This window comes from Amblyraja radiata, chromosome 24, assembly GCF_010909765.2.
Source record: "Amblyraja radiata isolate CabotCenter1 chromosome 24, sAmbRad1.1.pri, whole genome shotgun sequence".
Taxonomy (NCBI): Eukaryota; Metazoa; Chordata; class Chondrichthyes; order Rajiformes; family Rajidae; genus Amblyraja; species Amblyraja radiata.
The window spans coordinates 7,849,363-7,863,450 of record NC_045979.1 but is presented as its reverse complement, the minus strand read 5'-3'; the positions used below and the strand labels follow the sequence as shown (position 1 = coordinate 7,863,450).

Below are 14,088 nucleotides of genomic sequence, written 5' to 3'. Positions count from 1 at the left end.
GAATGGATAGCAAAATGGCTCCATGTAAGGAAGCAGAGGGTGATGGTGGAAGGCTGCTTCTCAGACATGGAGGCCTGTAATTAATGGCGCGCCTCAGGGTTCAGTGCTGGGCCCGTTACTGTTTGTCATCTACATCAATGATTTGGATCAGAACATACAGGGCAAGATTAGCAATGCTGATGATACAAAAGTGGGTGGTTTTGCAGATAGTGAAGATGGTTGTGAAAGTTTGCAGCAGGATCTGGATCGATTGGCCAGGTGGCCGGAGGAATGGTTGATGGAATTAAATTCAGAAAAGTGTGAGGTGTTGCATTTTGAGAGGTCGAACAAGGGCAGGACCTACACAGTGAATGGTAGACCTCTGGGTAATGTTGTAGAACAGAGGGATCTAGGAGTACAGGTACATGGTTCCTTGAAGGTCAAGTCGCAGGTAGATAAGGTGGTCAAAAAGGCTTTTGGCACTGGCCTGTCATTAGTCAGCGTATTGAGTATAGAAGTTGGGAGGTTATGTTGCAGTTGTATAAGACATTGGTGTGACCGCATGTAGAATATTGTGTTCAGTTCTAGGCTCCATGTTATAGGAAGTATATTGTCAAGCTTGAAAGTGTTCAGAAAATATTTACGAGGTTGTTGCCAGGACTAGAGTGTGTGAGCTATAGGGAGAGGTTGAGTAGGCTGGGTCTTAATTCCATGGAGCGCAGGAGGATGAGGGGAGATCTGATAGAAGTAAACAAAATCATGAGAGGACTAGATCGGGTAGATGCACAGGGTCTTTTGCCCAGAGTAGGGGAATCGAGGACCAGAGGGCATAGGTTTAAGGTGAAGGGGAAAAGATTTAATAGGAATCCAAGGGGTAACTTTTTCACACAAAGGGTGGTGGGTGTATGGAACAAGCTGCCAGAGGAGGCAGTTGAGGCTGGGACTATCCCATCTTTTAAGAAACAGACAGGTATATGGATAGGACAGGTTTGGAGGGATATGGAAAAAGCGCACACAAGTTGGACTAGTGTAGCTGGGGTATTGTTGGCCGGTGTGGGCGAGTTGGGCCGAAGGGCATGTTGGTACACTGTATCACTCTATGACTATGTCAACCAGGTGTCCATCTAAACTAGTGATATTTGCTGTGTTTGACCCACATCCCTTTAAACCTTTTCTAGCTGTTAAAATCAATTGGACAACTCTAATGGTGTAAAATGTCCCATGGACCATCTTGACGAATTCCGATTTCTAACAAATATTGTGTGTGTGGAGAGGGGTGATGGTGATAAGGTGGAGACACAAAGGATGCAGGGATTGATTTCAGATGAGCAAGCTTGACAATACCAATCAATTTGTCTGATGGAAGTAATTGTAATTGTAATTAATTTATTAGTCCAGTATGTAAAAACTGACAAAGAATTTAATTTGCCATAGTCATACCAAAAAAGCAACAAGACACATAACAACATAAAAATTAACATAGACATCCACCACATCACACTGCGATGGAAGGCAATAACGTATTATCCCCTTCCCTCCTTATAGGGGATGGAGAGAAGAGAACAAACAAAAAAGTGCTGAGGGATCTATGAGATGTGTTTGATTAATAGCCAGAATTCATGTCACTAGAGTCACCTGCCTTTTCAATAAGGGAGTTAGCTCAGAAGTGCATTAATGAAAGGATATAATCAACGGAATGCCTATAGTCTCATTGCCATCGGGTCAAATACCAAAGTTGTACCTGCTATTTAATTGGATCCCGTCTCATCTAATCCTGTCAAACACATAAGACTACATTCAATTAGGTAGCAGAGTTTCAGCTAAAGCAAAAAGGTCAAACAAAAGAACGATATGATATGGGAGGCTGCGGAGTATTGTTGTCAACTATTCATTCACTAAGACACAGAGCTTCAAATAAATGCAAGGACATTGGTGAAACCAAGTGTAGGCTAGTTTTACTGAGCACCTGTATTCTAACCACATTAGTCATCATAAGCTTCTGATTGTATGTTACTTTAACTCCCTCCCATGGCCACGCAGACCTGTCTATCCTTTAGCCTTCTGATTGTTACGGGGTTGTCAAATAAAAATTAGATGAACCTCATATTCTACTTGAGTAGCTTAAATGAATAGTTGAATTTTCCAATAACCCACACCTCCAGTATTCCTCTCCCATACACACTCATCTATCTGCTTAGTTTTGTTCTGCCTATGTTCACCGTCTTCTCCTTCCTGCTCCTCCCCCATCTGATTTTTTCTACCTATCTTCCCCAGTTGCTGGCAGCAACTCCACATCCATAAGCATTTCCCTAATAGTTAACAGAGATGATCCCACCCTACTCTCCCTTAAGGAAAATTAATAATACTATTTCAAGGTTTCAAAGGTCTTTTATTGTCACGTGTACCAATTAAGGTGCAGTGATATGCGTATTACCATAAAGCCTTACTAAAAAAAGGGGGGGGGGGGGTTGGCAGATGGATGGAGTTAGTGACAAAGGCTAGAGAAGAAAAGGAGAGCAAAGAGTGTCAGATAAGGAAAGAAGAGGAATGAAATGTAAAGCCAGAGGTAGGGATATAATTAGAAGCAGATGGGTTGGTAGGAAAAATGGGTGGGAGTGAGGGCACAGGAAAGTGAGAGGGGTTAGGAGGGGTATTACCTAAAATTGGAGAATTCAATGTTCATACCATTGGGTTGTAGCTAGCCAAGTGGAATATGAGGTGCTGCTCTTCCAGTTTGCATGTGGCCTTGCTCTAGTAATGGAGGATGCCCAGGACAATAAGGTCAGTATGGGAATGGCTGGGGAGTTCAAAGGTTCACAGCCACTTTCATGTTAATTTCCCACTCCCATGTTTGAAAACTAATATTTAATATTTAAACATAACAAATTAAACAAAATCCACGCGTCCAAATAAATGCTTGGGTTCCCTTTTGAAGAAGGAACCACACCAAATGTGCCCCTTATACTTCTGTAGTCGGTGAAATTTTTATTCTTTTTGCAAGTACTGGCTCTGACTAAACGCCTGGTATCCCCTGCCACACTTGAATTGTGAATGTTCTTTGCTACTTATCAACCCAGACTTTAATGTTCTTTGCGCCTTTCTGTGTGCGGGTGGAACAAAGGTTGCTTCATCATCAGAGGAGCAAAGGGGAGCAGTGAAAATTATAATTGTCAGCCTTACCTTGGATTATTTTGTCTGGAAGGTCAGAGGTTGAGGGAAGCCCTGCTAGAAGTGTATAAAATGATGAGGGGCATAGATAGGGTAGACAATCAGAACTGTGTTTTCCCAGGGCGGAAATGTGTAAGACTAAAGTGCATAGATTTAAGCTGAGAGGGGAAAAGTTTAAAGGAGATGTGCACATTGTAAGGAGATGTGTGAAAGTTATTTACAAAGAGAGTAGTGAGTGCATGGAACATGCTTCCAGGAGTAGTGGTGCAGGCAGATACAATAGTGGCATTTAAAGCCTTTTGGATATGCAGGGGGTGGAGGGATATCAAATGTAGGCTTCTTCTTCTTGCGTATGGCGTGCACAGCCTAAAGTTGGAGGACAACTTGCTCTATTTGATCTTACTTGATTGTGCACGGCAGGTTGATTGCATTCGTTGAAACAGGTTGAGGGTTACGTGAAGGTTGCAATCTCCCACCCCAAGTGTAGGCTGAGAAGATTAGTTTAACTTGGCATCATGTTCAGCATGGACATTGTGGACTGAAGGGCCTGTTCTTGTGCTGTACTGTTCTATGTTCGATATTCTATATCTCTACCACGTGATAGCAGAAAGTAATTAAAAATGAAAGAAGGTAAGGACACTGCATGAGGATCTCCTGCCGTGACGTTCCGGGTAAGAGATTTATATTATTTCATGTGTTAAATACACTATTGCTGTGCTTATTAATGTCACTCCATTTTGTGTTATAATATGATGCTTAACCACTGCATTATATCAGTCTTGTGATACATTACTATGCTATGTCAGTGGTACATTATTATAAAACATTGCTACAGTGCTATAAAGTACTATATTACACAAAACTTTCTTCTTGTACTATATTACTGCATGATATCACTGGATAACATTTGTGTGCCATGAAGTATGATATTCTGCACTGTATTTTGTGCTAATTTACCATACATCTATTAATTATTATTTTGTTACAGTGCTGTACCATCTGATAATGAAAGTACTGCTCTAGTAATGATAAGGATGACACAAAATCACTGTGGGGTGAATATGGAGTGAAGCAAACATCACCACAGTCAGCACATCTTCAGTCAGCAGGGTCGCACAGTCCAAAAGTACCCACTGCCCGATGTAAAGAGAAGCCTCTTTGGTGAGAAATGTACCGAGAGAAAGTAGGAAGCACTTCCCACAAGGACGGGAACTTAGAGAGGGCTGTGACCTCTTTGAGGAGAGGCAAAGGCAGTTATAGAATAGTTGGCTGGTGGTCAACTAGTTCCAGGGTCGAGGAGTGGGCAGTAATGTAGCTTTGTAGCCATATTTGGAATAGAAAATTCCCTTGGTCTGGTGACGTCCCCTGTGACTAGTATCAAATGGACACTGATGGAGGGGCCGAGGGCCTCTGGTCTATTAATCTGCCCCACATAGTGTACCATCTTTTGCTCCTCCCCATCTTCACCAGCTCCCTCTCCACCCCCACCCCCCCGCCAAGCACACACCCCATCCCGACCACCCCACCATTCACCATGCACTACCAACCATATTCTGGGATATGCAAGAAATCTTCAACATTCTGGAAAATGTGTTCTGGTCCCCAAAGCGATTGGGGATGCAAATTTACAAAATGTATCCATTTATTATTTCAGGTGATATGGTAAATGGCTTATTTTATGAGGACTTTGCTACTGTATATAATGAGCTCCTCAGAGGAGATTTATATTTGCCAGATTGTGAAAGATTGCCATTTATGTGGCACTTTCTCTCATCTCACTTGATTTACTTCAATGCACTTCCAGAACAATGGACTACTACTGAACATGAACTATTCCGTGTGCATAAATGGAAGTTATGGCACATGACCAAGTGCTACCACATAATGTACCTTCGACCCTGGTCAGTAGAGAGGATGGATGCGCACTGACCTTCTGTCCACTAACTAGTGTGATTCCTTGCTCTGTCGCTGGATGCTGCCGACTCCCCTTTGGCCGGTGACCTCTCCTTCATTGCTCCAGGCATTGCTGAGATTAATGGGAGACCTCATACTAAGTGGGAACTTGGGAACAAGTTGGGAATGTGCAGAGGCCACTGGAATGTAACAGTCGTTCAATTTTTGCCCCTTATTCACAATAGGATGACTGCCAATGTTTTGATGATAATTAATTAATATAAATTATATTCTTTGAATCCCATCCACGTTTGTTGCTAGAGCAGATCTGTTGACGTTCAGGCTTTGGCTTTTGAGGTACGCCTTTGTTAAAATGAGTTCTTTTTGCCAGTCTAATTCAAGAAAACTTGAGTCAAACCATTGCTGCTAAAATCAGTTCTTTATTCTGTCAGCGCTGGAGAATTCTTTAAACCTTCCAACACAGAGTTAGAAACTCTGGGGCAGGTCGAAAGAATTACTGACTTTGGCATAAATGTAACACATTATATAGGTAAAAGACAAGGATAGTACAAAAGGAGTGGCAAACTATTAACCAATCATTATGGTTTACCATACATTTAACTTATTTGCATTAACCAATCAACTAAATCCTTTCCATTGATTGACAACACGTATAGTCACATGATTTTCCCTTTTCCAGCCCCTTTACAACCTTCTTCCCCTCTGTGGTTTCTTCAACCTCTTTGCTCAAAATCATTTTATTTCAATAAAGCAAAACCACAGATATACAACTAATTCTCAGAATATATACATAATACAGCAATCACACAACACATACACACAAAACATATTTTCACTTTTGGAAGAGAAAGTTATTTCTAAAACTTCTGATTTAAACAAAGTCTAATACTTACAATCATAATTAAACACAATACACTTCACAATTAATTTCCTTACAACCACATAGTTAAAATACAGTTACTTATGGATTACAAAGATTAAAGATGAGTTTTGCCTCATTCTTACAAAGTGATAAAGACAAAGTTCTAATCACACAATTCCCAACTACAGACACATAAAGGCCATTAATTGTCACACTTGATTGCTTCTTCCCAAGCTCGGGTCTAATTTCATTCTGTATTACAACCTCCCCCTACTATCTCTGGAGGAAAGGAATGTAACGCTTCTTCACTAAAAGCATTCCTCACAACAAATGAAAGAGTATCAAAACAGAGTTACTTTCTCAGTTTCTGGTAACCATAAGAAATCCTTTTGCAAAGGTCACACAACCATCACCTATGCCTTATCTCTTATCCCAACATAAACACATGTAAACAGCACAAACCATCTCACAGTCTAGTATCTACCCTTGGTGCCTACAATCCAACATAGGCAACCATAAATCGCCTTAAATGACACAGCCAAACTCTGAGATGTGTCACAAAGGAAGAAGGATGGTGCCCATGTCACGGAGAAAGATCCCATTTACAACTTCCATTATAAACAGCAACCTAAACCAACAACTTCTCACAGCATGATTATTGCTTCAAAGCAATAAATAAAGATATGCCTATTCAGATCAACCTTTCCATGTTATGATAAGCCATCTGTTCTCCTGTGTGTGTTCTTTGTTCTTTATTTCTTTGTGGAGGCCTGTATTTCTGAAAGTCCCAACTCCAAACCCTTCTCTTGCAACTTAACACAAGTTCCTTAAGAACTTATCATTTGAGCAATTTTATTATATATTTCCTCACCTTTACTATGGACGTCATCAGTACGTTCACAGGGACATGATAGATTTGATAAATTATCTGTTACATATTGAATTACCACGTACTGAAGGTCAGATATCTGCAGCAAGAACCAAATAACTCAAATATCGTTGCAAGTGATAGGTCCACAACAGACCAGTATTTAACATTAGTGCAACAGATAGTGCAAAGAGAAAAATACTCATAGTGCAGAATATGTGCTACAGCATTACGTTGTTGCAGTGACAAAGAAAGTGCAGATAAAACAACATTCAAGGGCCTTATCTTCCACACGATGGGTAGTTGGCATAGGAATACTCCTGCATATTCAATTCACTGCTGGACACTAAGTGCTGGAGTAACTCAGCAGATCAGGCAGCATCTGTGCTCTGTCTGACAAGGCCTACTGGATCTCCGGGTTGCTAACCATTTTAACTTCCCCATCCCATTCCCGTACTGACCTTTCTGTCCTGGGCCTCCTCCATTGCCAGCGTGAGGCCACACGCAAAGTGGAGGAACAGACCCTCATATTCCACTTGGGCATCTTCCAACCCAATGGTAAGAAGATTGAATTCTCCAATTTTAGGTAGCCAGGTCGGGGTGAGTTCCCTCCACCACGGGCACCATGTAATCCCTTGCTACCTGCACCATGGTTGGATAGTCGGCGACTAAACCTTCTCCGCCCACCTGGTTTGGCAGGTGAGGAGGGGGCTGTGGACCCCCAGCAAGACCAAAAACAAGACCTGTCAAAGGGCGGATGAGCTCCTAGCGAGCCAATGGCCATCCACACTTCAGTGGAAGTTGCGATCACTGTCGTACATAGCATAGTAAGGCAAACTCCACCAAAACCCCCTCCCCTCCCACAGCCCTCTCTTCTTCCCCTCCAGTGTCGCACCTGGACTCCCACCCATTTCTCCCCCCCACAACACCCTTCCCCCCCCACACCACCTTCCCCCCCCCCCCACAACACCCTCTCCCCCACACAAGTTTTCTACCTCTGGCTTCATAATCCACAACTCTTCAAGTGGTCTCACATATTTTGTTCTTATCCCTGCCCTTTGTTCCAAGCACCTGCATATAAAAAAATCCTTGCCTCTGTCGACCCATTGCCAGCCTCTCCCCGTTTCCATCTTTCTTCTCCCCGCCCCCTCACCATTAATCAGTATGAAAAAGTGCCCCAACCCGAAACATCGTCTATCCATGTCCTTCAGGTATGCTGCCTGACCTGTTGAGTTACTCCAGCTCTTTATATCCTTTTGTGTATTAACCAACATCTGCAGTTCCTTGCTTATACTAAATCTCTTGCAGTTGGCTGTTTGTGCATTTTTACTGCTACAGGGATCAAAGATCCTACAGCAAGCAAGATAGACCACTCGATGACAAAGACGTAGTACGGTCATGGGCAGATTCATGGGTCATTTTCGGCCCCATTCCGTAACCAGTTCCGTCTCCGCACCAAAGATCCCATAGCGGAGCAAGATACTAGTGCAGAGACGGAAGCCGGTTACGGAAACATCCTCGTAAAAATAAAAGTTATTTGGTAAAAATCTTCTCCTCAATTTCAGAATTATAATTTATTAACACAAACTGTTCCCCCGCAATGTTGATTACGAATCGGGTCGGGTCGGGTTACTGAAATGGATGAAAAAAAGGCCCACGTTCCACTCTGTTGCGTACTACATGTCAGCCCATTACATTTAGAAGGAGTGGTCTATCTTGCTCCACTATAAGATCTTTGACGGGGATAGCCAAAGCAGAGTTTCCCGGTGTGAGCTTCCCATAGTGTGGGAAGCTAAGGCCCTTGCACTTTTTTATCTGTACTCTCTCTGTAATTGTACCGTTGCAATGCTGTCGCACGATATTCTACACTCTGGTTATTTTTGTCTTTGCGGTACTTGTTGCATTTGTTTATGACTTGGTTGTATGGTATAATGTGTCTAGACAGTATGCAAACAAACCTTTTCAATGTATCGGTACACGTGAATAATAAACCAGTAGAGATAAATTTTGAAGAACCATTTGTTTGGTTGTTTCTTTCAGAGTAGAACCACTTGGGGGTGCTGTTGTCCACATTGTTTAAACTGTACGCCAACTACTCAGAAATTAAAGCAAAACACAAAGTGCTGGAGGAACTCATTGGGTCAGGCAGCATCTGGGGAGTGAATGGACAGGTGACAGTTTGGGTCAGGAATGTTTGTCTATTCCCCCCCCCCCCCCCACAACTCTCAAACATTTTGTTCTTATCTCTGGCCTTTTCCCAACTTATTCCCTATAAAAACCCCAGCATTCTAGGGAGAGGGGAGTAATGGAGCCACACGCTACTAGCTGTGTTCTCCTGTTGCACGGTTGAGGAAGACTAAGCCACAGGGCCAAACCCGAAACCGCCAGGACTATTGTGTGGTCAAGATTTATCTGCTTGGAAAGGAGCCCCAGACAGCCAGCACCTCTACCTGAGGCTGAGACTGAGTGGCTGGGATAAGCCTGAGATGCCAGAACCTCTTCCCGCCTACAGATAATGAAGGATTGCTTATCCCCCACATGCACGCACAGAGGCAAAGACTTAGCCGCCGGGATAATCCAGAAACTGTGAATGTCGCTTCTTCAAGCCCAAAGCTGAGCCGCCAGGAAGAAACCTGAACTGTCAGCACCTCCTCTCGAGGCAAGTGTGAACTGCAGGAAGAAGCCTGAGACTGCCATGCCATCCTGTGAAGACCAGCACTAAGCTGCCGGGCCAAGCTGAGACGGCCAGCGTTATGCGCTCTGATGGTGAGGGACAGTCTGGGACTTTCTGTAAATAGAATAAATCATGAGTTCACCCTACTGTGAGTGTCGGTGTGGTCACTGCTGAACCCAGAGTCAGTCCCTGATGCCACAGTACATTTTCTAAGTTATCTTTATTTGACACAATTGTGTTATATCAGTTATGAGAAACAAACCTTTAGGCGAGAGCATCTACTTTCAATTATGCATTGCATCTAAATTGCGAATAATAAATGACATATAATCTGGTGTATAAGTTGCTTCCTCCATATTGTGAATTATAGTTTTAGGAAAGAACATTTATTTGGTTTAAAATACATTTAAAATTTCCCCAGCATGTTTCAGGACATAAATCAGTTAAAATCTTGAAATCTTATTTATGCCATTAAGATAGTACTGTGATAATAGAATCATAGAGAGTTTATGGTACCGAAACAAAACATTCAGCCCAACTTAAAATGTACCTGCTTTCTGTAAAGATTCATTAAATATAAGCAAACATGAAAATGTAAACGTCATTAAATCATATCTTAGAAAATAAACTTAGAATGCTATCGTCTTATTTTACTTAATGAATTGCAGCTGGATATAAGTATTTATTAATACTGCAGTCTTGAATGTTGGATTCGTATACCGCATTTCCACATTTTAACCACAAATATGCAATGCACCAGTTTTTACAGTCCATTCCTGCTCTCAATTTCAGTATTTTGTTTCCTTCCCAACAATTGCACAACCAAACTGCGTATTTAATTACGTGTCTTCAAACAAATCCATTTGGTCCGTGATCCAAGAGACTGCAGATGCTAGAAATTTGAGCAAAAAAAAAAACCGCTGGATGAACTCAGGCACCATTTGTGGAGGGAAATGGACAGACAATGTTTCGGCTCGGGGTTTGGTTGGTAATTTGTGCAATGAATATATATTTAAAGCCACATTCTCAAAGCAAAATTGATGGTTGACGCTGTAAAATATATTGCCAATACAGAGTTTTATTGATAGAAAAGTAAAATTTTCCAAGTAGGTTTATTTGGATATTAATAGTTAAAAAAAAATAAAATTCCAAGGCTTGGGAACAAAATAAAAATGCAAATCTATTTCAACTAATATTGATGACATGCTGGGAAGTTGGTTTTATGTTCTCCAAGATAAGGTGCCCCTGATATCATTGTGAGCTCATTGCTTATCAAAGTATTGCTTATAGAGTAGCTTTGATTGGCAAAATAGCTTCATAATTGCCCTGTGCTGGGAAAGAATACATTAATTTGATCACATCCTCAATGCACATTTGTTCTGGCTCCCATGTTGATTGAACTTCAGTTTTATAAGATTAACTTAGTTAGAGGACCTTTTATGCTTGTGGGAACAAAATGAAGTTTTCCTGATCTGGGCAAATATATATGAACCAGAACAGTCACCTTTCGTTCCAATGTATACAACATTTTAAAATTGTCCCCAAGTAGGGGATTTATTTTGACCAAAGGATGAATTAGTATGAAGTAAGTGAGATGCTAATTGGATACATCTGTATAGAAGGTCTGGATTTAGCAAACAATTTTGACCGACTTTGTGAGTACTGTACTTAACCTTTACATGGAAGTGTTAAAGTGGATGCCTGTAAATGTAACATTTGAGCGCTGAGGAGATGCGATCTTCACAGAATTTCTTGTACCATGTCCACTTATACACCAGTTGAATGGCACAGCCCTGAGAGAGCGGAGAGCATAGGATGTGATATTGGAGATTTCATGCAGAAATTTGGGTAGATCACAGATGTAGTGGAGTAAACACACAGTGTGTTTTTTTTTAGATAGGCACTCCACAATTCAACAGTGTAAAGTAGAAATAATAACATGCTCGATTCAAAAACCTTGGCAGACATGGTTAATTACTTGTTGCTTGGACTGGACAACAACCATTGCTGGTGAGTCATGTGCCCCAGTGTACACCAAGCATCCTCAGCCTTAGTTTGGCATTCAGAGTTGATATGTGAGCCAAGATTAGCAGGATTCTGACAGCATTAACTGTCAGGGACAAGGAAAAGTTCTTTGTAAAACAACCTTTATTTGTCAGGCATGAAGGCAGTCCAACTGCTGATTGTTTTATCGAGTTGCCTCACAGTGGGGCTTGGCTTGACTACCCTGTAATTTGGATGCTGCATGCAAATGTACACATTGTGATTGAGCATGTTTGGATTTGTTTGTTTTAAGACTATTGGCTCGATTTGAACCTACAACCACCAACCACTCCACCCTCACCAACATCATCTATCTCCTACCCATCGCCAACATCAACATTACACCTCCAGCAATCCTCACTATCCCCTCACCATCAGCAACAATCTTTCCACCCACTCACCACTACCATCATCGCTCACCCTCATTAACACCGACAAGATTCCCACAACCACCATCACCCCACAACCACCACCATCCCACAACCACCACCACCCCACAACCACCACCACCCCACAACCACCACCACCCCACAACCACCCTATACCACCACCCCACAACCACCATCACCCCACAACCACCACCATCCCACAACCACCACCACCCCACAACCACCATCACCCCACAACCACCACCACCCCACAACCACCCTATACCACCACCCCACAACCACCACCACCCCACAACCATCACCACCCCACAACCACCACCACCCCACAACCACCCTATACCACCACCCCACAACCACCACCACCCCACAACCATCACCACCCCACAACCACCACCACCCCACAACCACCACCACCCCACAATCACCACCACCCCACAACCACCCTATACCATCCTCCACCGCCATCACATTAAATTCCCCTAACCCACACCACATTATTTCCCGTCAACTCCCAAACCAGACTGAAGATAGTTTAATTGCTATTGGAAAATTAAAATGATTTCTGCCTTACAGCACTTGCAGCACCAGAGACCCGGGTTCGATCCCGACAACGGGTGTGGTCTGTACAGAGTTTGTACGTTCTCCCCGTGACCGCGTGGATTTTCTCCCAGATCTTCAGTTTCCTCCCACACTCCAAAGATGTACAAGTTTGTAGGTTAATTGGCTTGTGTTTGTATACTTGGTATAAGGGTAAATTGTACCTAGTGTGTGTAGTATAGTGTTAATGTGCGGGAATGTGCCGAAGGGGCTATTTCCGCACTGTATCTCTAAACTAAACTAAACTAAAATGTCCACAAGATGTGTTGGTGTTATTAAATGAGGCTGGTTATATTGAAATTTCTGAAATTACAATAGAGATTCACCAACTATGACAGACCAGTGGGAAATAAGCTGCGCTAACATGCACTGATCCATCTTCACATTTTCTAAACAGAGAAGAAAGATTTTCTGAAGTACTTTGCAGTGAACCTATGGCATAGTCCTATCGAAACAACAACCTGCCAAGAGTTTCTGGCACTGTGTTTGATCTCACCCCACTGTTCTTATGTGCACCTTAAGGATCATGAAGGAATAATGAAGGGAGATGGAATGATAAAGACAGAGGGAAGGTGAGGGGCAATTGCCTTGAAAAGTAGAACCAATGGTCGTACCGATCAGGCCTTCATTGTGACCAGTTACAGGAGTCAGATTTTTCATTATTCCTCTGAGCCACAGTCAGATGAAACTAAGGGTGTGGATAAAAAGTTGGTATCGAAGTTGGGAGGACATGTTGCAGTTGTATATGACGTTGGAGAGGCCACGTTTAGAGTATTGTGTTAAGTTCTGGTCACCATGTTATAGGAAAGATGTTGTCAAGCTGGAAAGGTTACAGAGAAGATTGATGAGGATGTTGCCAGGGCCAGAGGGTCTGAGCTATAGGGAGAGGTTGAGCAGGCTGGGACTCTATTCCTCGGAGTGCAGGAGGATGAGAGGTGTATAAAATCATGAGAGGAATAGATCAGGTGGATGCACAGAATCTCTTGCCCAGAGTAGGTGAATCGAGGACCAAAGGACATAGGTTTGTGAAGGGGAAGAGATTTAATTGGAAACTGAGTGGGTAACTTTTTCACACAAAGTGTGGTGGGTGTATGGAACAAGCTGCCCGAGGAGATATTTGAGGCAGAGACTATCCCAACATTCAAGGTACGGTTAGACACGTACATGGGCAAGACTGGCTTGAGGGATATGGACGAAACTCGGGTAGGTGGGACCAGTGGAGCTGGGACATGTTGGCTGGTGTGGGCAAGTTGGGCTGAAGGGACTGTTTCCACACTGTGTCACTCTGACTCAATGACACTAAAAAGAAGGGAGGGAAAAAAAAATCATCCCCGAGTAAAAAATTAATTTGGTTCTCCAGTAAACTCTTTTAGAACTTGAAAGCATTCCGACTGCTGGAGGGTAACGTGCTTCATACACCTCAATGGCCAAGCTACAGAAAAAAGTGTGCATTTGAAAATTGCAAATGGTAATGTGGTGAGTTGTACATTTTAGGTACTATTCAAATGCAGTACCGACCAACAAGTCATTATTTTCCAATGAGTTTTTGTTCCAACTGCAGTTAATATTTAGTGGAAGTAACTGATCTTGTCAA

General features: G+C 42.5%; 1 long non-coding RNA gene across 1 annotated transcript; it reads left to right on the top strand.

Annotated features, from left to right (window-relative positions):
- The first annotated feature begins 3,631 nt into the window (after positions 1-3,631).
- LOC116986729 lies at positions 3,632-10,093 on the top strand. Its single transcript, XR_004415559.1, has 2 exons — positions 3,632-4,308; positions 9,076-10,093. It is a non-coding gene; the product is annotated as an uncharacterized LOC116986729 (long non-coding RNA).
- The last annotated feature ends 3,995 nt before the right edge of the window (positions 10,094-14,088 follow it).